Below are 23,749 nucleotides of genomic sequence, written 5' to 3' on the forward strand. Positions count from 1 at the left end.
AAACACAAAAAAAAGTGTATTTTTAGTGCTCGTGAAGTAGTGAAGCTATAATGCGTGGCAAAGTTTTCTATAAAACAAAACCAATTTCTAGTGATGACGCTTTGAAAAGTTTTGAACTTTGAAACCTACGGAAAAAACAACAACAACAACAAACAACAAAATGATGAGACTAACATGCACCTGTTTAGACGAATTTAGCGCGTAACGTGAGTTGTGTAGTGATGAACACCAAAAAAACATGTAATACTACTAGAGTATAGCCATAAAGAAATATATGATATGATAAAAAACTAGCTTAGTAGAGTATAGTAGAGTGACGCTCATAATGAGAGAAACGTTAGTTGAAAACAATCGTTCAAAGCGAGAAAATTTAATCTAGAAAAAAAAATCAAAGAACCATCACCTGAGTGAACAGCAAACAAAAACACAAAAACAGGAAACCAAAATTACAAAAAGAATATCAAATGAAACACACTTGTTACAGATTTATTTTTCGATTTTTAACAAACCAATTTGGATGAACAAATAATCATACGATGAAGACACACAATGTAACACTAATACACTGTATTACGAATAATTTATTTTGGAAAAATATATTGCAACACTAAAATCCAACAATAGATTCGAGTGATAACACAGAACTGATGGTGAAGAGTTGTGTTTGCCGTGAATAATTGTGAAAGAAAGTCCCTCTCGGAAAGTTAGTCCTATGGAACATGTGGAAGTGACGATTGTTAACTGCACCTGATACATAAGGACAATTGAGTGTATGTTTCGTGATTGATCTGCTAGGTGGCTTCTAGTGTCAAAACAGTTTAAACACGTATTTCTCGAAACTCGTTTGAGCTAGAAGTGTTCCATTTTCAGCAAAGATATACAGCAAACGAAGAATTATCTGGAAACGGTGACTTTGGTTAGAAATTGGTTCGCTAGACGGCGCCAGTGGGAAACATGTTCCAAACTCTATTTCTCAGAATCCTGATGAGTTAGAATGATGCCGTTTTCAGCAAAGTTGTTCAGCAAGCTAAGAACTACCGTGGGGTGCCCTAATTTCGTGCGGGTCCAAATTTCGCTCACTGATAATATTTAGAGATCAGAATCATAGAACTTTTGGTTGAATTGTCCAAATTTCACTTTAAATAGTATAGCTTAATCGTGGAGCGGACCTGGTGTGGTGGTTAGAACACTTGACTATCACGCCGAGGACCTGGGATCGAATCCCACTCCCGACATACTCACAAAATGTGGGTTTCTTCCTTCGGAAGGAAAGTAAAGCGTGGGTCCCGAGATGAACTGGCCTAGGGTTAAAAATCTCGTTAATACAGAAAAAGAAAAAAAAGTATGGCTTAAGTGAAATTTGGACAATTGCACAATTAGTTTCATGGTTATGATCTCTAAACACTATCAGTGAGAGAAATTTGTACCCGCGTGAAATTAGGGCACGGTATCTGACAATTGAGACTAGGGTTCGTGATTCCTCCGCTAGGTGGCACTCAATATCTATAATTTTTAAACACGCATATCTAATGAGGAAAGAAGTGTGCCGGTGTCAGCAAGGTTGTTCAGCAGGTCCAAAACTATCTGGCAATCTTGGATCAAGGATGTTTTCGATCACCTGGTGTTCATTTTACTCATTTGTATATAACTCAGTTCAGAAGTCTAGTATTGGAATGTGATGTTCGGCAAACTTGTAGTTTAGTGTTTTTCCTACAATTTTCACCAAGAACGCCATATTCTAATCTAATATTTACTGCGTGAAAGTGTGAGTACCACCTACTAATAAACGATCGGATTTTTCGATATTTTTTTCCAATTTCTTCTAAGCTTTTTACTGCGGTAAAAAAATTGCAAATTTCTTCAGCGATTCCTAACCTGAATTCCAAGAAATTTCATAAGATCTGCGCAAACATTCCATGTCGTGTAGCGCAATCATGATACAGAGATCAGCGACGCCAGTAATAGGAAAGTAAGAAAATTCCTGGAAGACTTAAAAAAAAATCTCTGTAGAAATCTCTAGAGAAATTCCTGGATAAATCGAGGGAGAATCCCTACAGTCCTAGGAGAAAATTCTCGAGTTTCCTTGAGAAATCCCTAGAGGAATTCCCGGCGCAATTTCTGGAGATATTCCTGGAGGACTACCTGAAGCGATCCCTAGGTTAACTTCTGGAGGAAATTCTGAAGGAATTTCCCGAAGAAATCCTGGTTAAACCCTGGAGGAACAGCAGGACTTGATGGAATCTCCAGTGAAATCTGTGGAGAAATACCAAGGAAAAAAATCTTGAGGAAATCCTCTAGACCCCTGGCAGCTGGCCACTTCAGCAGGAATCTTTGGTTAAATTCTTCCCCGATAGACTTTGAGAAATTCTGAAAGACATTTCTGAATGAATCCTTTGAGAAATCCCTAGAAGATACCTGAGATACCTGTCTGGAGAAGTTTTGTGATAAAATCTCTACCGAAATCTATGGCGAGATTCCTAGAATTCTTGAAAAAACGTCTGGAAGAATTCCTTATAGAATTCCAGAAAAAATGGCATACAAATCCTTCTAGGAAACCCTACAAGTATGCCTGGATAATTTATGGAGGAATTTCTGGTGAAATTCTTGGAAGAATACCTGGACAAATCCTTTCAGGAATTCCTGAATAAATATTTGATGGATATTTCTGGAAGAACCCATAAGAAACCCCTCGAGGAATCCCATGAATCCCTAATCCCTATGTACTCCCAAATAAATCCCTCGTGGATTATATAGAGCAATCCGTGCAGAAATTCTTGGATCAATCCCTGAGAAATTTCTGATAAGGCCCTGAATGGATTCCTGGACGAATCCCTGGGAGCATCTCTTGAGGAATCCCTGAAGAAATTCCTAGAGGAATCTCTATAGGAATTTATTGCTTAACCTCTGGTCCTACTGCAATTCCATGAAAAACAATTAAATAACAAATATTTGATTAGGACCTATTGCAAAAATGGTAAAGTATAATAAAAACTTCTGATACGATATTGTTTAAAAAGGAGGAATAGGGTAAAAATAGTATTGTTATACTTTCTGTTGGGTTGTTAACAAAATCAACCATCCGAACGAAAGATTCACTCAACATATTGTTCTTAGCATACTTCAAAACTTTGCCGACATCCTGAACCGAAGACCCAAGTGTCAGATAGTTCTTAGCTAGGTGATCAACTTTGCCGAAGACGGTTTCATTCTATCTCATCAAGATTCTGATGCATAGAGGTTCGAACAATTTTTACACTGGCGCCATCTAACGAACGAATTTCAAACCCAGGCCGTTGCCGGATAGTTCTTAGTATGCTGAACAACTTTACCGAAGCTGACATCATTCTATCTTATTAGGATGCTGAGATATGAAGGTTTGATCATTTTTGACACTGGTGTCGTCTAGCGGACGAATCTCAAACTTAGATTAACGTTGGCAGATAGTTCTTAACCTGCTGCATAAATATGCAGAAGAAACTATTCTTCCATCACATCGGGATCTTGAGTTATAGGCTATGCAAAGTAAGAATATCTTCAGGAACTCCTATAAAATACCCAGAAAATATCGCTGGATCTCCTGAAAAAATTGTCGAATAATTCTTGGTACAATTCCCGGGAAATTTAGAAGAATTTTCGTGATACTGTTGATGGAATTCCTGAAAAACTCTTGGCGGAATTCCAAGGCAACGCATAGAGGAATTGCCGGGAAACTTCTACAGGAATTTCCTTGGGAAATTCTGTAGAAACTTCCAAGGAAACCCAGTAAGGGTTGTCGAAGAATTATATGAAAATAATTCTGGTGAACTCTTTAAGGAATCGTATTCACTCCCAGTGAAATTCTGGAAAGAATTTTCGGGAAGCTCCTGGAGAAAATTCCTGGGAACTCCTGTAAGAATTGTAATTCCTGGGAATTCTGGAAGACTTTCCGATAACCTTCAAGAAGAATTGCTGCAGACCTCCATGAGATATTTCTAGGGCATCCCTGAACAAATTCCCGGCGAACTCACGGAACAATATCCCACGTAATTTTGTATGACTTTTCAGGGAACTGTTAAACACTATTCTGGAGAACTCATGTAAGGAATTAGGGATCTCGCAAAGGAATTTACGAGGAGCTTATGAATGAATTTCGAAGAAACTCCGTTCCCTGGGAACTCCTGGAGGATCGTGGGGGGAAATCGTTGAGAAACTTCCGGCGAAATCCTGGAAGGAATTTATCCACAAATATCTTCTGAGACTCTTTCAGGAGTTCCTACTGGAACTCTCTCAGAGAGTTCCATTTGGGATACCTCCAAATGGCCGTTCCGATATTCCCTCACGAGACATGCTTTCAAATTACGCTAGTAAGTTATTCCTGGGATTTTTTCCGGAGTTCTTTCTGAGATTTTTCCAGAAGTTTTTCTAAGATTCCTCCAAAAATCCCTTCCTAAATTTCGTGCACTTATCCAGGAGTTCCTTTTGTGATACTTCCAAGAGTTCTCTTTCAGGCATTCCTCTAGGAGGTTCGCTGGGCCTCCGTCAGGAAATCCTTCCGATAGTCCTCCAGGGTGCCTCCAAAAGATCCCTCTAAGATTTTTTCTGAAGTTCCTTCAAAGATTCTTCCAAGAGTTCCTTCTGAAATGACTTCAAATGGCTTTTCTGAGTTTCTTCCAGGAGTTCCATTCGGGATTCCTCTAGGAGTTCCTTCAGATATTCCTCATGAGTATCTCCTCTAGGAATTCCTTCCCTGGGATGCCTCCAAATGGTGGATCTCAGATGCCTTCATAAAGTTTTTCTGAGATTCGCCCAGGGGTTCATTGTCGGGTTTCATCATAAATCAATTCAGCTTCTGGGAATCTTCCAAGAGTTAGGATTCTTCCAAGATGTTTTTTCTGGGATTGTCCCTTCTGAAATTTTTCCAGGAGCTCGTGAGACTCTTCCAGGATTTATGTTCTGGAATGCCTTTGAACGGATTCCCAGAAAAAAAATCCTGGTCGAATTCCAGAAATAACTCCTGGAGAAATCTCGGATGGACTTCCTTGAAGAAACCCGGAAGCTATTCTAGAAGGGAGAAATTCCAGGAGAAAATCTTAGAGGTTTCTTGAAACGGAAATAAGAGAAATTCTCAAAGAAATTCATGAAGAAATCTTAAAAGGAATCCTTGGTGAAATCTCGGAAGCACTTCCTGGAGAAATCTCAAAAATTCTTAAATAGTTCCAACATCCTTCTGAGAATGTTTCAAAAAACGTTCTGGGATATTTCCAGCATCCTTCTAAAATGTTTCCAGATGCCTTCTGGTTATTGTTTATTGTATCACTCTACAATAATTTTAGAATCTTTCGGAGTAGTTGTCCCAGAATCTTTCCTGAATGGTTCTAGGAATCAGAATCCTTCTGGAATTGTTCCTACATCCTTCTGGGGTTGTTCCAGATTCCTAAACTGCTTCCTGCCTCCCTCCGGAATTGTTCCAAGATTCTTCGGAGACGGTTCCAGAATCCCTCTGAAAAGTTTCTCGAATCCGTTTTGGATTGTTTCAAAATAGTTCAAGAATCGTTCTGAGATGGTTTCTGATTTTTTCTGAGATGACTCCAGATTACTTTTGAGATGATTCCTCAATCCTTGTGGAGTAATTTCATAATCCTCCTGCAATAATTCTAAATTTAGGCTCCAGAATCCCAAAGGAATTGTTTCTTTGGCTCCAATAATTATGGAGTGCTCTAAAAAACCTTTCAAAACTTCTATGACGCCTTTGAAGACCAGAATGATTTAGAAGGATTCTAGAATCATTGCAGAGGGATTCAGAATTCATCTAGGAAAAACCTGGACTGGAACCACCCGAACAGTATTTAAACCGATGGATTATTTTAGAGAAAGATTTTCAAAAATATAACAGTAGGATTGAGGCATCTCATAAGGGTTCGTTTATAAACTATGTAGACTTGATTGGGTGGAGGGGGACGGTCAGTTCAAAGTCTACGCTCCATACAAATTTTCAAATTTTTGAATGGACAAAAGTCTACGAGTCGAGGTCGATGGTCACACCGCAAGGATTGAACAATGTAAACACTTGCTTCAGCTGAGATGTCATCAAGAGCATTCAAGTGGGCGTTTAAGTCGTTTGCGCAGTATAAACACATTATTCATTTGGAATGATTATTTTTGAGGAGTTTTCATGTGAATTACTCGTTTCAGTTGAACACTGTAAACGAGGCATAACGGTTCTGGGACCAGTTTGTGGAAACTATCCTGCAGAATTGATTATTAATCAAACTCAAAATTATGTTTTGAACATCTTTGAAGAATTCTGGAAGTCTAAAAGGATTCCAAAATCATTCCAGAAGCATTTCAAATATTTCGCAAGTATTTTAGAACATTCCAGGGAGGATTCTCGGTGTTTCCAACAGGAATTGCTGGAGCATCCCAGTAAGATTTTGGAATCATTCCTGAAAAGATTTGGTACCTGAAGAATCCTGGGACTATTTGATAAGGAATCAGGGTTTATCCAGAGAGGTATTTGTAGTTCCCAGAGTAATCCTTGAAGGCGACCCTGTACGTTTCTGGAACAAAAGACTCGAAAGAACTTGGACACAGAAAAAATGTACATTTTTATTACAGTTGAAAAATGGCTGATTTTTTTACCAGGAATAGTAGCTAATATCTTAGAAATTTCATCAGAATCGAAGAGGTTTTAAAACTTGCCATTTGAGAACTTTCGACAAACTTTTTTTAATGTCACTTTTTTCCTTTTTCATTTTGGAGCCAGAAATACTGAACCGATTTCAATGCAAATTGTTCTGTACCAAAATTATACATGTAGAAATTTGCCTCGATTTGATCCTACCGTTATAAAGTGATATCCGAGTATGTGGCACAAAGTGACAATAAGCATTTTTTTTTTGTTTTGTGACATTCAAAAAATTTTAACTTTGAAAGTTTTCAAATAATATAAAATCTTGCCAAGAACATTTTCAATAAAGGTTCAACAGTGTCAAATTTAGTAAAGAATCGGGACAGTAATGGAAGTTGTACAATCAAAATAGTACTCAAGTAACCAAAAGTTCAGATAACGCTCTTTAGGCTTCTCACGCAGCGGGTACTGGTTCAATTCCGTTGGATGTTATAGTTTTCTTTTAATTTGCACTTCATTGATTAATGTGGTACATTCAAATTGGTTGTCTCTGCTCATAAATTTGTTTTTGTTAAAATGACAAAAAAATCCTTGAAACATAAGTTTACTGAAATGAACTTTTAGAAACTTGAAAGTACCAAGAAAGTTCCGAGTAGCGCCTTAAGCAGCTTTCAATAACCTTAAGCAGCTGTCAAACAGCTGTACAGTTGTCAGAAGGTGATACATATTTACATATCTCTTTGAAATTGATTTCAGATATCAACATGAAGTTCTAAAAATCTGAAAAAAAATCATAGTGGCTCAGAAAAAGGTGCATCTTTGTATATGAATTAAACATAAATATTTTTTTCGAAATCTAAAAACCCAATCGATCACACCAATTTTTTTCCGTTGAAAATCAGCAAAGTTTTGCTGAATTTTGCCGAGCTGTAATTTCAGCAATCAATTCAGTAAAAAAAACTGCTGAAATTTTCAGCAATCTCGGCTGTCAACGTGATTGACAGGGGTTTACTGAATGATCAGTAAATTGTGCTGAAACTTCAGTGAATCCGGCCGACGCGGGATTCGCCACCACTTTGCTGAAATGTTTCAGCAAATCAAATCAAAACATTGGGGTTTATTTTTTTTTTTGCAAGAAAAAACTATTGGATAAACCAAATTGTTTGGAATTATTAATTCTTATCAATCATCTTAAACAAAACTAATAAAATAGTACGGATCACAAATATCAGGCTGAAGTCTTTCTAATGCCAGCCGGTTCGCCTCGGACATCTTCGATAGCGCCTTTTCACTCCTGCAGTTGGTTACACCTATTGTGCGAAGAAAACATCGTTTAAGGCTAAAATTTCGTATGGAATTTTAATACTTACCATATCAGCAGTATAATTTGGCTCGTTTACATACTTTGAAGCGTTGGAAAAAACTTTTTAAATAGATTACGATTCCGGTAAATAAGAAAGCGGCACGCATAACTCCATTTCTTTTTTATTTTTTCTTATTTTGACAAGTGGCCGACGGAGCTGACGGCGGAAAAAATTGCTGAAAATTCAGAAAACCGGACGAGTTTACTGATTTTCAGCAAATAAATCCAAACTGCTGATTTATCAGCAAAACGTATGTTTGCTGATTGTTGTTCAGTAAACCATTTTGCTGAAATCATAAATAATTTATTGGTTTTTGGTGTGAAAGTTGCATTAGAACCCTATTTCTATCCTCTTTGAGAGCCATTCATTAGATTTTAGCGGAAAAATTCACAACATAATTTAAATTATCGAGATAGGTTTACAAGTCACCGTGCAAAACTTTGGTGTCACCTTCCAAATGAAATCAGAGTCGGATTTTAATAAGAGCTAGAGAAAGAAAAATAAAGAGAAAAAGAAAGTAAATGAAGAGTAGGAAGGGTGATTAAGTTTCAAAAACTGTTTTAGAACTTTCCACGAGTGTTCGAGATTTTTCTGTTTCAAAATCGAAGAAACAGAAGAAGAACCATATTCTAACACATTCTGGGACACGCTCCGGAGAAATGAAATATTATATTTTTACGGAATGTCGAAAGATAAAACTTTTGGAGCTTATCAAGAAGAAGAAAAATAAATAAGTTTCTAGAATATTCTTCGTAGGAATGAATATGCTTTCAATAGTGGTCCTCCCCGATTTGTTTACATTTACAAATTTGTTGAAGAAAATCGAATTAACGCTTTGCAGTGTAATTCCACCACTTTGGAACTACTGTCCAGGAAAATGAACCATCGTCTTCCGGTGGAAGGGGAAGGGGATAATATACCCTAGTTTCAATGAGCCATTTTCGCTCATTTCATGAATGAAAATTTGACAGGAGGTCGCGTGTTAATATCAATATCAACACTGTTGTCGTTTCGCAAAATAGACTATTAACTAAAATTAAAAGTTCAATCTTGTCTAGTTTATAGATTATAGTGTAGTCTACACATACACAGCCATTCATTGAAGGAATACTATAAAATGTTAATATCGACTACTTCCATCGTTTTTTCTTGTCATTAATAATGATTGCAGTACATCAGAGATGCATTACAAGCATTAAAACGGCAGCGTTTATAATTTAACAATAAAGACAGTGAGTGGGGATATCTCGTACCTACCGCTCAGTTTATGAAAAAGCAAAATACGGTGAAAATCGGTGGAGGTGATGATGCTAGGAAAATTAATGCCACTCCTTGGTCCTCCCTGGGTTGGAGCACAGGTATTTACTCCGTGTCCTGGCCCTTTAATCGCTCTGTAAAAAAATAAACTATTTTTTTTTTGAAGATTTTCTTTAAAGAAAACAATTTTCCACATTTTAGCGCAATTCTTAAAAATGAAAATAAGGCCATTTTTCGAGGAACCCTTTTTTTATACGTCTCCAAAGAACGATTACGCAAATTGAAAATACACAAAAAGGAAAATTCGCATTTTTTTCTAATTGGGCATGTAATTAAATTTATTGAAGAATAAGTTTAACCATAGAACGGAATTTTACGAGGAATTTTATAACCTCTGGAAATATTTAAAACAGAGCGTCAAGTTCGACCAAAAAGTTGGTGTTTTTTGGGATAGACCATTTTCTAAATGTTGGGGATTTTTCTATCGAAAATAAGAATTTATTGAGTCGGTATTGAGTGATATGTTATGTGTACAAAACTACTAATAATAATAACTATTTTTCAGATCTTTCCCCCTACATTTTTTTGTTACAAATTATTGTAACGTTAATTTAAAAAAAAAAAAAAACATTTTGTACAGATTGTTATTTTTTGTGGTGTACTCATACCACCGTATTTTGAATAATACCAAACATTTTCCAAATTTCTTCAGGCTGATCTAACTATATTGTGAATATTTGATAGAAGAACCAGAATGAAAAGACCAACAATGCTTCGAGATAGAGCATTTTGAACATTAACAGTCAATTTCTGATGCAATCCTTAGCCTAGACAAGATTATTGACTATTAAATAAACAGTTTTGTACCTTTTAATTCCGCCCTATTTTGCTTATCCTTTGACAGATACGCGTATTTTGACTACCACTTGTAATCTTCCTCAGTGTCAGTTGTCCAGTGGATAACTGACACTGAGGAAGATTGCAAGTGGTAGTCGAAATACGCGTATCTGTCAAAGGATAAGCCAAATAGGGCGGAATTAAAAGGTACAAAACTGATTACACTCATTCGAAGAGGATATTCTGCTTAGAGGGTTCGAAAAGTCAGTACAAGATATTAAATAAAGCTACAGGTGCAATAAAAAAAATATTAAAGATTTTAAGATTATTTTAGGAGATTCAATCTCTGATTTCCGAATGCCCCCTATTCAACGTCGCCTCTGCACGCGATTCTCACACAAGCACAACACCTCTTTGGAAGCTGATAGTAGTGGTGCCATTATCAATGACTCATACATCCCCGTATCCGTTTTCTCGTTTTGGTACAGAAGATCGTGCTTTTCCACCTGAACGTAACTGTATTGGTTGTATTGTAGCCACGCAGATCCAAATCCAACTAGAAACAGCGAAGCGGTTCTTTCGACTACACACAGTGGACAGTGTTTCATTCCGTTCAGATTCAGTTCGTGTCGGTGTGCAGTCAGAAGACGACGTGTTTGTTGGTTGCGTTGCGTTTAGGTACGGTGGTTCGCTTTCACATCAGTCGGTGTTCGTTCGTTCGTGTATGGTGTTCTTGTCTTTTGCGTTTGACGGTCGTCGATTATCATCTTCTTCCCCGCATAGGTATTTTCAATGGTTGTGGGTGCAACAGTGGGAAAAGCGGAAATTCCTGGTATTCTTTCGGGTGTGATTGCTGTTTGCGACATTGAAAAAGTGTTGATAATTTGCGAGGATAGAAGGTTCTATGAGTGTCGAAACTTGCGCTCTTGAAAGTGGTGATTGATTTCACAAAAAGGCGTTGCTCCCCAGTTGTGTGTGCTCAGTGATCGCAGACAGAACCGATTAGTGTGTGGTGTTGATGCGGTGGCGATGCTCTGCGTGCAAAACAGGAAGGAGGACATCAGCATAAAGGATTTTTTCTGGTATCAGTGATCGGGTTCACGTTCAAATCCGTCGTCAGTGGATGGAGAGTTTGTTCCAGCAACTTCGTCGTCGTCGTCGGTGTCGGTGGCGGTACGCTCATTCTTCGTTTCGTGCTTGTCAGTGGTGGTGTGTTCACTAACACATTTGCGCGCAATTCGATTAATCACCCCTCGGAGTACAGTGCAACAGATGGGGATCAGATTTGGTAAAAATTATTAAATAGGGGAAATTACCTATTCTCGGCCGTTTTGTTCTCTTCGTCTTTGGGAGTTTTTTGAAACCTATCGAACTCAGATTTGGTCTGAAATCCTTCCCAACTAAGCTGAATTATATGGCCAAGTTTCAGGCCATTTGACTGACAAAAACCCCCCATGACGAAGAGAACAAACCTGCCGATAATACCCATTGTCACCCTATATCAGTAATTTTTGTAATTGTAATTTGTAATTTAGCTTTATTATTAACGATAGCCGTTTAGTGTATACACTTTGAATCGGGTCAAGGAAACTGTAATTGTAATTGTAATTTATTAATTATACGAAAGCCTGGCAGTTATTAAACTATAAATCAGGTCAAGGATGCCCAGCCCATATCAGTAACTACTATGTTATTCTTAAGTACAATCCGTTACCGATTTTGGCAACACGAGGTGAATTTATGCTGCCAAATTGGGATGGTGTCAAAATCGGTAAAAAAATTATGAATTATTTTCAACTTTTATGTGTCAATTGGCTTCTTTAGCGGTGTTGAGGTAATTCTATATTCTGAATCTGAATGCCAAACTGAGCCGAAATCCAAATATTCATGAATTTTTGTGCCCGGGAACCTATTTACTAATCAGTTTGAAGTTTGTATGGGAGGGATTTGTCGAATCACCCTTCGTCGTATTTTGTACTGGGCGGATCTGTCCAGCAGTTGCCCAGCTGTCAATAGGTGATTTCAAAAAATATTTTTGAAATTGATTTTAGGTACCAAAATAAATTACTAAAAATCTGAAAAAAATCATAGTGGTTCAGAAAAAGGTGCTCTTTCGTATAAAATTAAAAAATCAATACATTTTTTTAAAATTTGGCTTATATTTTAAATATGGACTATTCACAAGTTATAAAACGATCCCGGTAGGTGACGTTCATAAATTACGTCATGATTTGTAAAATTGTCGTTTTTAGGAAACCTAATGAATTTTGATTTTTTAAGAAAAATATGACTAAAATATGCATTTAGGACGGTTTTTCGGTAATAATTTTCGATAAATAACGAATAAACCACTAGTTTATGATTGATTTAAAAGCCAATATTTTCAAATTTTTATGAATTTTGGTGCCCGGGTACCTATTTTAAAATCAGTTTGAAGTTTGTATGGGAGCGATTTGTCGAATCATCCCTCGTCGCATTTTGTACCGGGCGGAGCTGTCAAACAGTTGCTTAACTGTCAAAAGATGATTTCCAAAACTCTCTTTGAAATTGATTTTGAGTACCAAAATAAAGTTCTAAGAATCTGAAAAAAATCATAGTGGCTCAGAAAAATGTGCTCTTTCGTATAAAATCATAAAATCAATACATTTTTCAAAATTTAAAAACTCAATTTAAAAAGTTAAGAAATTCATTCAGGTATTCCTTTGGAACTGTCTCTGAGTCTTTACCCTGGAATTCTTTTACGAGTTGCTTAAAAAATTTCCTATTGGAAAAATTCCTTTAGGGATCCCTTCTGCAATTCGTCAAGGGATTCGGAAACTTGGAGATTCGTGACAAGCGTGCTTACTGGTTGTGCTGCATTTGCCGAATGATCTTTCTCTACGAGTAAGTAGTGTAGGTTTGTAACGATATCTGCTCGGTGGCCTTTTGTTGCCATTCTGCTGTGATAAATGAAATTAACTGGACCCAGAATTTACAACGGTCTCCGAAGAAAACTTTTCAAATCAAAATATCATGTTACAGATTATTTCAACAAATCTTCCATGTGTTCCTCCAGAAGTGTAATAAAGAATTCTTTTACGAAATCAGGCATAAATTGTTCCACCAATTCCTCCATGTTTTTTCACAAATAATTTCAGAGATTGTTGGAGAAATTCGCCCAGGGTTTACTTCAGGAATTCTTCTGGATATTTATTCAGAAATTTCTCTAGGAATTTGTTTGGAGAGTCTATTGGAGATTCTATTTCTTTTAAAAAAAATCTGGCAAAAAAATCTTGAGAAATTATTATAAAAAATCTTTTAAAAAAACCCTTTTTTTCGGAAATTTGTCCGAGTATTCGGCCAAAAAATCCGTCGCGGGTTCTTTCAAAAAATCTTTCATGAAGTCATTCGGAAGTTTTCTTTAGGGATTTGTTTAGAAATTTCTCCTATTCTACAAATTCCACAAAGATTTTTCTCAAAGCATCTTGCATGATTCACTTTTCAAATTCCTAATTTCTTCCAAATTTGAGCAGAAATTCCTCCAGAGATTCTATCAAAAATTCGTTCAGAGATTCCTTTAGAAATTACTTTAGCCATTCAGAAATTTCTCCAAAGATTACTTGAATAAAATTTTCAGCAATGCCTTCAAAAACTATTCCAGAGTTTTACAGAAAGTGTTTCGAAAGTTCCTTCAAAAAATTGTACTGGGGTGACTTTGGGAATTCTTACAACGATTTCTCCAGAAATTCCACTAGGAATTCCTCCACAAATTTCACAAAGTGTTGCGTAAGAAAGTTGTGTATGAGTTTCTGGAGAAATTCCTACAGGGACATCTTTAGAAATCCTTCAGAGATTTACCCCATTTTTTCGGTACTTTTAAAGTTTTTTTTCCAAAAATCCTTCGAAAAATCTTTTAAGCATTCTCTCAAATGATCTTACAAAAAATAATTTTAAAAATTTCTGCGGGGTTTGCTTTAGAAAAAAACTCCACAGTTTTTTTTAAATCTGAATTACTGTCAGGAAATCTTTCTGGCATTCTTTAAAAATTCCTCCAAGGACTCTTTTTTTAATGTGAGATCTATTTGGCGATTTTTTGCAGGGATTCCTATAGAAACTTCTCTAGAGGTTCCTTCACAATGTTTTCGAGGAATTCTTTCAGAAAATCTCCCTTGCCTTTTCAAATAAATTCAACTAATAATTTCATTAGAAATATATCCAGATTTTCCTCCAGAGATTTCTTTACAAAATCCTTCAAGGGTTATTTGAAAAAAATTCCACAGATTTTTCGATAATTCTTGCAATTATTTAAAAAATCTTTCACGAGGTCCTGGAAAAAATCTCTAATTGATTCATAATGAAATAATTTCAGGGACTTTGGAAATTCTTCATAGAATAGAAATTATTTTACAAAATCATCTAGGGGCTCAGTTAGGCTTAAGAATGTCCTCCAGAATTTTCTTCAGATTTTTTTTTAATTCCCTCTGAAATTTCTTCAGTGATAATACTTTCGTATACAGTGCCCAAGTAAGATTTTCAAAAATATCCCAAGATTAGACGTTATAATAGGTTTATTTCCCTAAAGTGTGAACAATGCACATGACCTGACCATATACAAATGACGGATCGTTCATCGCAAAAATCACTTATAATAATTATATAATTTCTTAATTTACTATATGTTTGGATAAACAATTCTAGTAATAAAAAGGGAATGTAAAAACCTGATTCAAATCGGAAAGTTGGCTTGAAAGATGATACCAAAGGCCAGTTACCGTAAGATTTTGCAAGTATGTACGGGAAATAAACGAAACCATGGCGTCCCGAGAAAAAAAGTGAAATGGGAGGAAACTTGTTGAAGCGTACAAGTCTCCGAAAGTCATATTTTAGACAAGATCTGGATGCATCAGCTACTCTCAAGACCCAATTAATGGACCTGAAGTGCTTTAGTGCGACGACAAGCCTTTCAATGAATCAGAATCGCTCCTGGCCGTCAATGGACCAAAATCGTTCTGGGCATAGTTTTATAAAAAAACATTCAAAATGCCTGAGCAATTTGAAAAAAACAGCCGGTAGTTTCACTTGATGAAAAAGTTATCGAAAAAAGGAGGTGTCCTACACTACTTCAAAAAGGGGAAAAGTATTGCTACATACATTTACACGGTGCCCCCACAGACCGTTATTATAAAATAAAAATGTCCATCAAAACTAAGTTCAGGGATCGATTCCTGGTACCATTCTGCACCTCTGGGCAAATTTTTTAAATAATCCCTAGGAGGAATCTCGAGAAATCTCGATTTGATGTTTTATACTGAGAAATTTTAAAGAAATCCATGTTCAGATTGGACAATATTTCTTAAATACCTACAAAAATTACCCAAAGTGTTCAAAGTTGTTTCGAACCAGTATATATTTATTATTGTTACTTCAATTATACATATGTATTACTTACCCAACTCAGTTAACTAATTAAACTGACTTAAGTATGTTATGCTAAGCCATACACTAGTTTTAACGAATGCATTTAAAACTAGATTGTTTCATCATTGTTTCATAAACAAATTTTACTTCCAAATGTTATACATTAAAACTTTCCCCGATTCTACAACATGTTTGCAATTTGCACTCCAATTTTCATAGCGATATTAGCGTTCTCTGTGGAGTTATGGCAATAAATGTGAAACAGTGTTGAAACATTTTTTCCTACAATTTTCTACTGAGTTGATTAAGTGCGTTGTGGTATATACGATATACGATCTTCAAAATTAGAATCATTTCTCTGTTTTCTGAAAATGAATAACGCTTTAAGTTACAATAGTCATAAACAAAATTGTTCTTTTTTTCGATATTGCTAAGCATTTTGAACAGGGGCGCTCAGTGTTTAGTATTGTATTATGAGTTGCGCGAAAATTTGTATGCGCAAGCGCCCATACATCTCCGCCTGTAAGAAAAATCATTTCGGTGTTTTCGGCGCAGTATTCCTTGGCCAATTCGCGCACTTATTGTGGAAGACACCATAACGATTAAACATACATGCGGAGGTCTATTAGCGATTTTGCACCTTTTTCGCTCTCTATTTTCTTGCAACGGGTAATATTGTTCCTTGCTGTAAATGCATCGCTCCTATATGAGGCGAGTATTGACACATAATCGATCCGATGACCGTAAGGACGTGGCCAGCGCCGTTATTGACTTTATCTTTTATTATCGATACAGCAATTTTTATTGTGTTTGGAAATTAAATATTTTATCTGTGAGATTTTTTTCTTTTCTACTGTGCTACATTTTTTGACCACTTTGTGCAACTTCAAATTTTAATCGTCTACTTTACAGAGCCCCATTTTTTAACTTTTACCAGAAACATAAACAAAATTGGTATTATTTGCTTCGTTGGCATGCTTACTATAAGAGCTAGAAGAAAGTTTTTTGGATATTGTGCTCAAATTGAAATGGCAGTTAATCGTTAGTGTATTTATAATTTCTGAAACAGTCTATATCCTAGGCTAAAGTTCAACATCATGAGTTAGATCGTTTTAGACGAAAAATTTCAATTTATGAGAAAAATGCAAAAAAAGCACGTTTTCCCATACTAAATATGTAGCATTTTTAAATATGTACATTCTAACTTAGTTTCAGGTTCAGCTTCTGAAATGAGCTGTAGGTGATTAAATCTAGATATGTCGAAATGGCATTTTTGCAATTCTCATCGTAATAGGCTGTTTTAGCTTACGCAAATCTGCCAGGAAAAGGCCTACAACTTAATCATTTTATGGCTTTATCGGTCTTTTTTCTACCCAGAGCATAAGGGAGTAGAGATCTAAGTGGATAATGAAATGATTGATACGATAGTATTGGCTAGGTTGCGATACTCGGCAAGCCTCGTTGAATAAATGTGCGACTCGTGTTGTAAAAATCTTCATTTTGCACCTTGTTGCGTAAACTACTATTTCAGCACTGGTTTTCATTCCTAAAGTTGGATCCTAAAAGAATTGTTTCAGAATTATGCTATATAATTGACCTTTCCAGAAGAATAATTGCTTATTCTGGATCTGCACAAAAACTGAGCTAAAATCAAAATTTTCATATTGACGGATTTTAAAGAGTGACTAAGAGTGGAATCCATAAATCCGGAGTAATTCGCGAATAGGGCGTAACTGACAAAGCAATAACATTGCGAAAACAACAACCGAATTTTGGTGATACAATTTCAATTCCTATTTAGGAGTAATTCAGAGTAATTCAACATGAACAAGCTTAAATGACACAATTCTGACACATTTTCCTGATTTTCTAATAAAACAGTTCAAATTTGTTAATTTTTGCACTAAAAATTGCATTTATTTTATTACGCCAAAATTGTGCCCGATAATGCTAATTACGCCCAATACTATGCGCCTTGAATCGATATCAATTTCAGAATCGCCTTTTACTATTCGCCTTGTTGTTGATTTTGACAGGATTTCGCCGTTTGCTTTCGCCGTGTTTATGTTGTGATTTCAGTTTCGCCTTCTACTTTCGTAAACAAAAACACCAGGAGTAGAAGGTGTCATTCTTGTTTTGATTCGTGCCACACAGAATGGGATTACGCCTTTCACTCAACCCGTGATTCTCAATAGTTAGAAAAGTGATTTCAAAGAAAGTTTGTGAGTATTTAGTAGGAAAATCTAGCATCTTTTCAATCTTATAATCACTTAAATTGTGTACATTTTGTCAGTTACGACCTTTTCGCGAATTTCTCCGGAAATCTCTTACTATTCAAATTCAAAAAATGTAGAATAAAATCGAACATCCTTATTCTATGACGTCACATCGTTGCGTTCTGCAGCCACCCTTTTTTGCGTTTGGCAACAAACAGGTTCAATGTGAGACTACGGACAGTAGTGAAAACACCAACACTTTTGTCACATCATCATAGTGCGACTGTCACTTACCGATTCGATTCAATCGGACTCTAAAACGCACACAAAGACCATGGTCACAACAACGCATCACGACGGCAACATATCAACATCGCCTTCCGCGAACAGAAAGAAAAATATCTTCCAACCTCATCCATCAAAAAGGAAACTTGCTTCGTTCGATCGGATTTTTGCGCGATTCTCTCACTCTCTTCCTCTCGCTCAATATGTGTGGGTCCGAAAATAGAAACTTGCCGCACAGCATTTTCATTCATTTTCTTCTTCGAGGTTTTGAATTCACGAATCGAATCGGATCGGTATATATCTCCTCGCGGGCATTCGGGGTGCGGTGGCACCCCAAGCAGTTAGGGACGATTACCTAGTAGAGGTAGGAGGGTCTTGGAGACAGTAGTGGGTGGGTGGACAATGGGAACCGGACCGGTCCGGTCGATGTACTATTTTCTCGGAATAATGGCCAAAAGGACATATTGTGGTTCTTGTAATGGTAATATTCGGATAAGAATTCATTAGTTTTGGTTAAGATTGTTTAGATGCGAACTCATAAGAGAATTAATATTTCCTTTTTGTTTGATTTATTTTTTTCGTGAATTTTAACTACAGCTAATTCTTCACACATTAATGTTATTGGTGTCCAGTGGTGTTTTCCTGGGTGAGTATTCTTAGTCTCGAACATGTACAAACAAGAGTTTGGTAACGAAACGTACCGACAGGACAAAAAAACAACACTAGAAAAGCTAAACATGTGTAATGAAGATCAACTGGAATTTCAAACCAGTCGAATTGAGAAGTTCCAAGCCAAGTAGGAAGATACTGTTTCCGGTAAACTTAAAGGGCATGTTCTGACATTTCTTCACGTAATACACTATGGATTCTCTGGGTATTTTTGAATATATATTTTATATTCGTATATTCGTATAAATTCTGAGTAGATTCCTACGAAAATTATTCAGAGCTTCAGTGATTCCTCCGAGAATTCCCACAGACATTCAGCTTTGAAGGTTTCTGGGTTCTTTCTTGGATTTCTTCTGAAATTCCTCCGGAGGCTCTTTCTTGTATTCGTACAGAGAAACTTTTTAAAATTCTTCCAAAACAGCTTCTGCAATTCTTCAGGGATTCCTTGGAAAAATTTTCAGGATTTTTTTTCGGAATTTCCTCTCGAGATTTCTTCTGAAGCTCTTCAAAGCAAAATCTTTCAGGGATTCCTTTAGGAATTCCTACAAGGATTTTCTCTGAAATAACTCTAGAACTTATTTCGGAAAGTCCTCCAGAGATTTCTTCAGGAGCTTTTTCGAGATTGTGTTTGAATTCCTACGAGATATCTTCGGAACAATACTTAGTTCTATTCTGCAATAAATTATATTAAGGAATATCCTGGACCTCAGCAACAATAAATCATGTGAAACTATTGCAAAAACATTCCTTCGGCAAATCGTCAGATATTGTTTGATGATGAGAAATTCAAAATTTGAAGAGAATGTACCGTGGTTGCCGGGGCCCGGGGCCCGTGGCGCAATTGGTCACACGTTTGCTTCATAAGCAGATGGTCATGGGTTGGATTCCAGCCCCGGCACTTTCGTCAGTTGCTCTTTCCCCCTGAGAGCAGCTGACACTAACCCTCTTCTAAGCCCCCATGACTCAAATGGACCCGGATACTTGGACATCGGCGAATTGCAACCCATAATGGACCCCCAATCGGGTAGAAAGTGAAAGCAGTGCAACGGCAACCAGTTCGATATAGTACAATTGGGTTTTTAAATTTAGAAAAATTCAATGATTTTATATTTTTAAACGAAAGAGCACATTTTTCTGAGCCACTGTGATTTTTTTCAGATTTTAAGAACATCATTTTGATACCTAAAATTAATTTTGAAGGGATTTTTTCAAATCATCTTTTGACAGCTGGACAACTGTTTGACAGCTTTGCCCAGTATAAAATCCGACGAGGGGTGATTCATCAAATTGCTCCCATACAAACTTCAGATTGATTTTTGAATGGGTTCCCAGGCTCCAAAATTCATGAAAATTTGGATTTCGGCTCAGTTTGGCATGCAGATTCAGAATATGGAATTATCTCAACACCGCTAAAGAAGCCAATTAGAATAGAATATATTTAGGCCCTGTACAAAGTGTAAGTACATCTTCCAATTGGAATCGCTCACGCAGTGCCCTAGGGGACAATAGAGCTGTACATTAGGTTAAGTGATTGAAGAATAAAAAAAAAGTATTGTGAAATTTTCTAAAGAATTTCAGCAGTTTTGAAAATCCTCTAGATTTAAATTTAAGATATTCATGGTGAAACTTTCAGCCCTGTACAAATGATTTTGGAATAATTCGCTAAAGAAATTGCCGAATTATAAGTATATTGTGAAGAAACATTGTAATTTTTAGTAAATTTTCTGAAGATTTTTTATCTTTGCAAAAAAATATGCTGAAGTTTTTCTGTAGAAATGTCAAAATAGAAGCAAAATATTCGTAAGTAAATTCATAAAGAAATTTCTAATTTTAAGAGTATTCTGAAGGTATTCTTGATAAAAGCTCTGAAGGCTTTCCTGAAGAAATCTTGAATGTATTTCAAGAAGAATTTGGTGGAAAATTGCTACAGTTATTCTTGATAAATCTATGAAAGCATCTCCGAAGAAATGACTGGAGGTATTTAACCCTTTTCTTTCCACGACTTTGAATGACTATTTGTATGCCAAAAATGCGTTTCCGAAATCAATGAAACACTTTTTTGTTGTCAATTAATAGGTTTTTGATTGTAATAATTCCACTATTGAAACAATTAGTAGTTGGGTTACAACCGTATTCTAAAAATTATTGCATCATATTCATCTAATTCCGTTTGTTCTGAGTTCGTCGAAAATCGATGGAGCTCAAGAGCAACCATGGGAAGTAGAGGGTTAAAACCCCGAAGGTTTTCTGTGAAATCCTTGAAAACTCGTGGAGGAATGAGTTTTGATTATTGAAGAAATCTGCAAGAATTTCTGAAATATTCCTGATGAAAATCTCAAAAAATATGCGTGCGCGTGTAGTTGAAAAAAATACCTTAAGGTATCCTTAGATAGTTCCTGGAGAAATCCATAAACTGATTCCTAAAAAATCCTAGAGAAATTCTTCATGATATCGCTGAACAACTACTTGAAGGTTTTCCTGGAGAAATTTTACGAAAGTATTCCTAAGGAAACCCTTCTTTACTTTTCTGGATACAGTTCCTTGGTGATATCGAAGAAATATTGATGAAATTTCTGAATGAAATATCATATGCAAATGCACACGAGGGGTGCCGGTTTTATAGGGCTGTGAAGGTGTTTGCAACCTTCTGGAAGCCTATTATGGTGATGCCTTATTTACAGTACATAGATGGAAAGGTATACATTTCAAATTTTCTGAAGATTGCTGTGATTAAAACATTGAGGTAATGACAGAATCAAAACGTTATGACCACGTGCTAACCGGAGCGGTTTGGGCGCGAACACCACCGAACACACTCAAAGCGCACTCATGTACCGCTCCTGCGTGAGCAAACTTGCGCGCGATTCTGAATCATTTTCTCACGCGCGAGATTTTCATGCAAAATCTCGCTCTCACGAGTCAAGCGCCGAAATCTCGTTCGCTTGTAAAACGAACCCAAATCAATTTGAACGCCATCCAATGTTGTTGTACGATAGGTTTGCTTTTGTTCTATCATATAATCCTAAAAAATCGACGTAAGTAATAAGAATACCAAGAAATAAAGCAATGAGTGAAATCGCGAGTCAACTCATGCATGATTTTTTCGGCGGTGAGTTTGGCGAGTCAAGAATCGTACGTGAAACAACTCAAGCATGAGATTTGAGAATTTGAGTTTTTACCAACACTGCTCTGGAGAAATCTTTTGAGAAATCCCTGGAGCCAACCCTAACGAGATCCCTTCAGGAATGTCTAGATTATTGTCTGGAGAAATCTCTGGAAGAATTCTTAGCTGAATTCCTAGTGAAACCCTGGAGCAACCCAGAGAGGGTTGCTGGAGAGATCCCTGGATAAATCTAAAAAGGTATCTCCTGAGGAATTCGTGACGAAACCTTGGATAAATCTCTGGAGAAACCTCTAGAGGAGTTCCTGGAGGAATCTATTCAGTAGACCTTGGAAAACTGCCTAGAGAAATGCCTGGAGAAATCTCTGGAGATTTCCTTGAGGAATTTCAGTAAGAGTTGTTTGAGGAATCCCAGCAGGAACTCCAAAAGTAATCTTACATATATAGAATACCTGGGTAAAATCTCTGGAGAAAATTCTGGAGGAATCCTTGGAACATTCTCCGAAGTGATCACAGGATAAATTGCTGAGCAAATCTCCAGCATTTCCTGAAGCAATCCCTAGAGAAATATATAGGAATCTCAAGAAGTATGCCTGGAAGAATTAGAAAAATATCGAGGCATCACTGCATAAACTTCTGAAACAACTGGAGGAATGCCTCCTGAAGGAATCTTTGCAGGAATCCCAAGAAGAACTCCGGAAAAAATCCCAATCCTAAACTGGAATTTCTGGTGGAATTCTAAAAAGAATTGCTGCACGAATCGTACAGATGATAACTGAAGGAATCCCGTTAGAAATCAAAGAGCCCAGGAGTGCTAATGTAACATCAGCAAAAATTCCTCGATGCGTTGAAAAATATTTGGTTTTTGAGGAATAAAGTGAGATTGGGAAAATTGCTTAAAAATTGGGTATGACAGAAAAAAAGATCCACCTAGCAATTAATTCTGAAACTTCAAAATTTCGCCAACTTTTCACATGTTTTGCTTCTTGGTGTTTGCTATTGTGTTTATTTATTTATTTATTTGTTATAATCCATCTGACTACAAAGTCTTAATGAATAAATATCCTAATATTAACACAAGAACAAATTATAAAACAGACAAACGACTTATCTTATTTTTAAAACGCACTAATGTCTCTCCAAAGTCAAAAAAGCTCTACCAACGTGAACGTTCTAACCATTGATGTCATCGGTTCATTATAGCCGTACGTAGTTTGGTGAAATCTACACTGTAGCAATGACCAATTCCGTAGAGATCGTTGTGGGGCACGAATATCAAGCATTGACAGCAAACGAGGTGAATCGATGTCATTCCTCAGCAGTTTAGCAACAAACATCGCTTGTTGTATTTTCCGCCTTTTCGCAAGGGTGTCCATGCTAAGCAGTCTGCATCTAGCTGGATATGCTGGAAGGTTAAGTGGATCACGCCAAGGTAAATGTCGTAGAGCCAATCGGATGAATCTTCGCTGAACTCGTTCAATTCTCAAAGTCCAAGTAACATCATTTGGCGTCCAAACAACAGATGCGGTTTCGAGAATCGGTAGTACCAGCGCACAGTACAATGACTTCAAGCAGTGAGGATCAGTGAAGTCCTTGGCGATTTTTGCAATGAAGCCCAACTGACGATTAGCCTTAGCTATTATCGATGAATAGTGCTTGTTGAGCGTCAATTTTGGATCCAGTGTCACTCCTAAATCCACCACTTCTTCCACCCGTTGAAGAATGGTTCCATTGATATGGTAATCAAACCGAAACGGATGTTTCAAACGATGTAATGTCATAACGGAGCACTTCGGAATGCTGACAATTAATTTATTCAGGTGGCCCCACTCAACAAACTGGTCGATAAAATTTTGCAGGCGATGACAGTCTTCTAACGATCGGATTGCCAAATAAATTTTCAGATCATCAGCATAGATGAGCCTGCAGTTTACGCCTAATTTCGAAGCGACATCGTTGAAGAACAAAACAAGCAGCAAAGGGCCCAAATTACTTC

The sequence above is a fragment of the Aedes albopictus genome, chromosome 3 (genome assembly GCF_035046485.1).
Source record: "Aedes albopictus strain Foshan chromosome 3, AalbF5, whole genome shotgun sequence".
Taxonomy (NCBI): domain Eukaryota; kingdom Metazoa; phylum Arthropoda; class Insecta; order Diptera; family Culicidae; genus Aedes; species Aedes albopictus.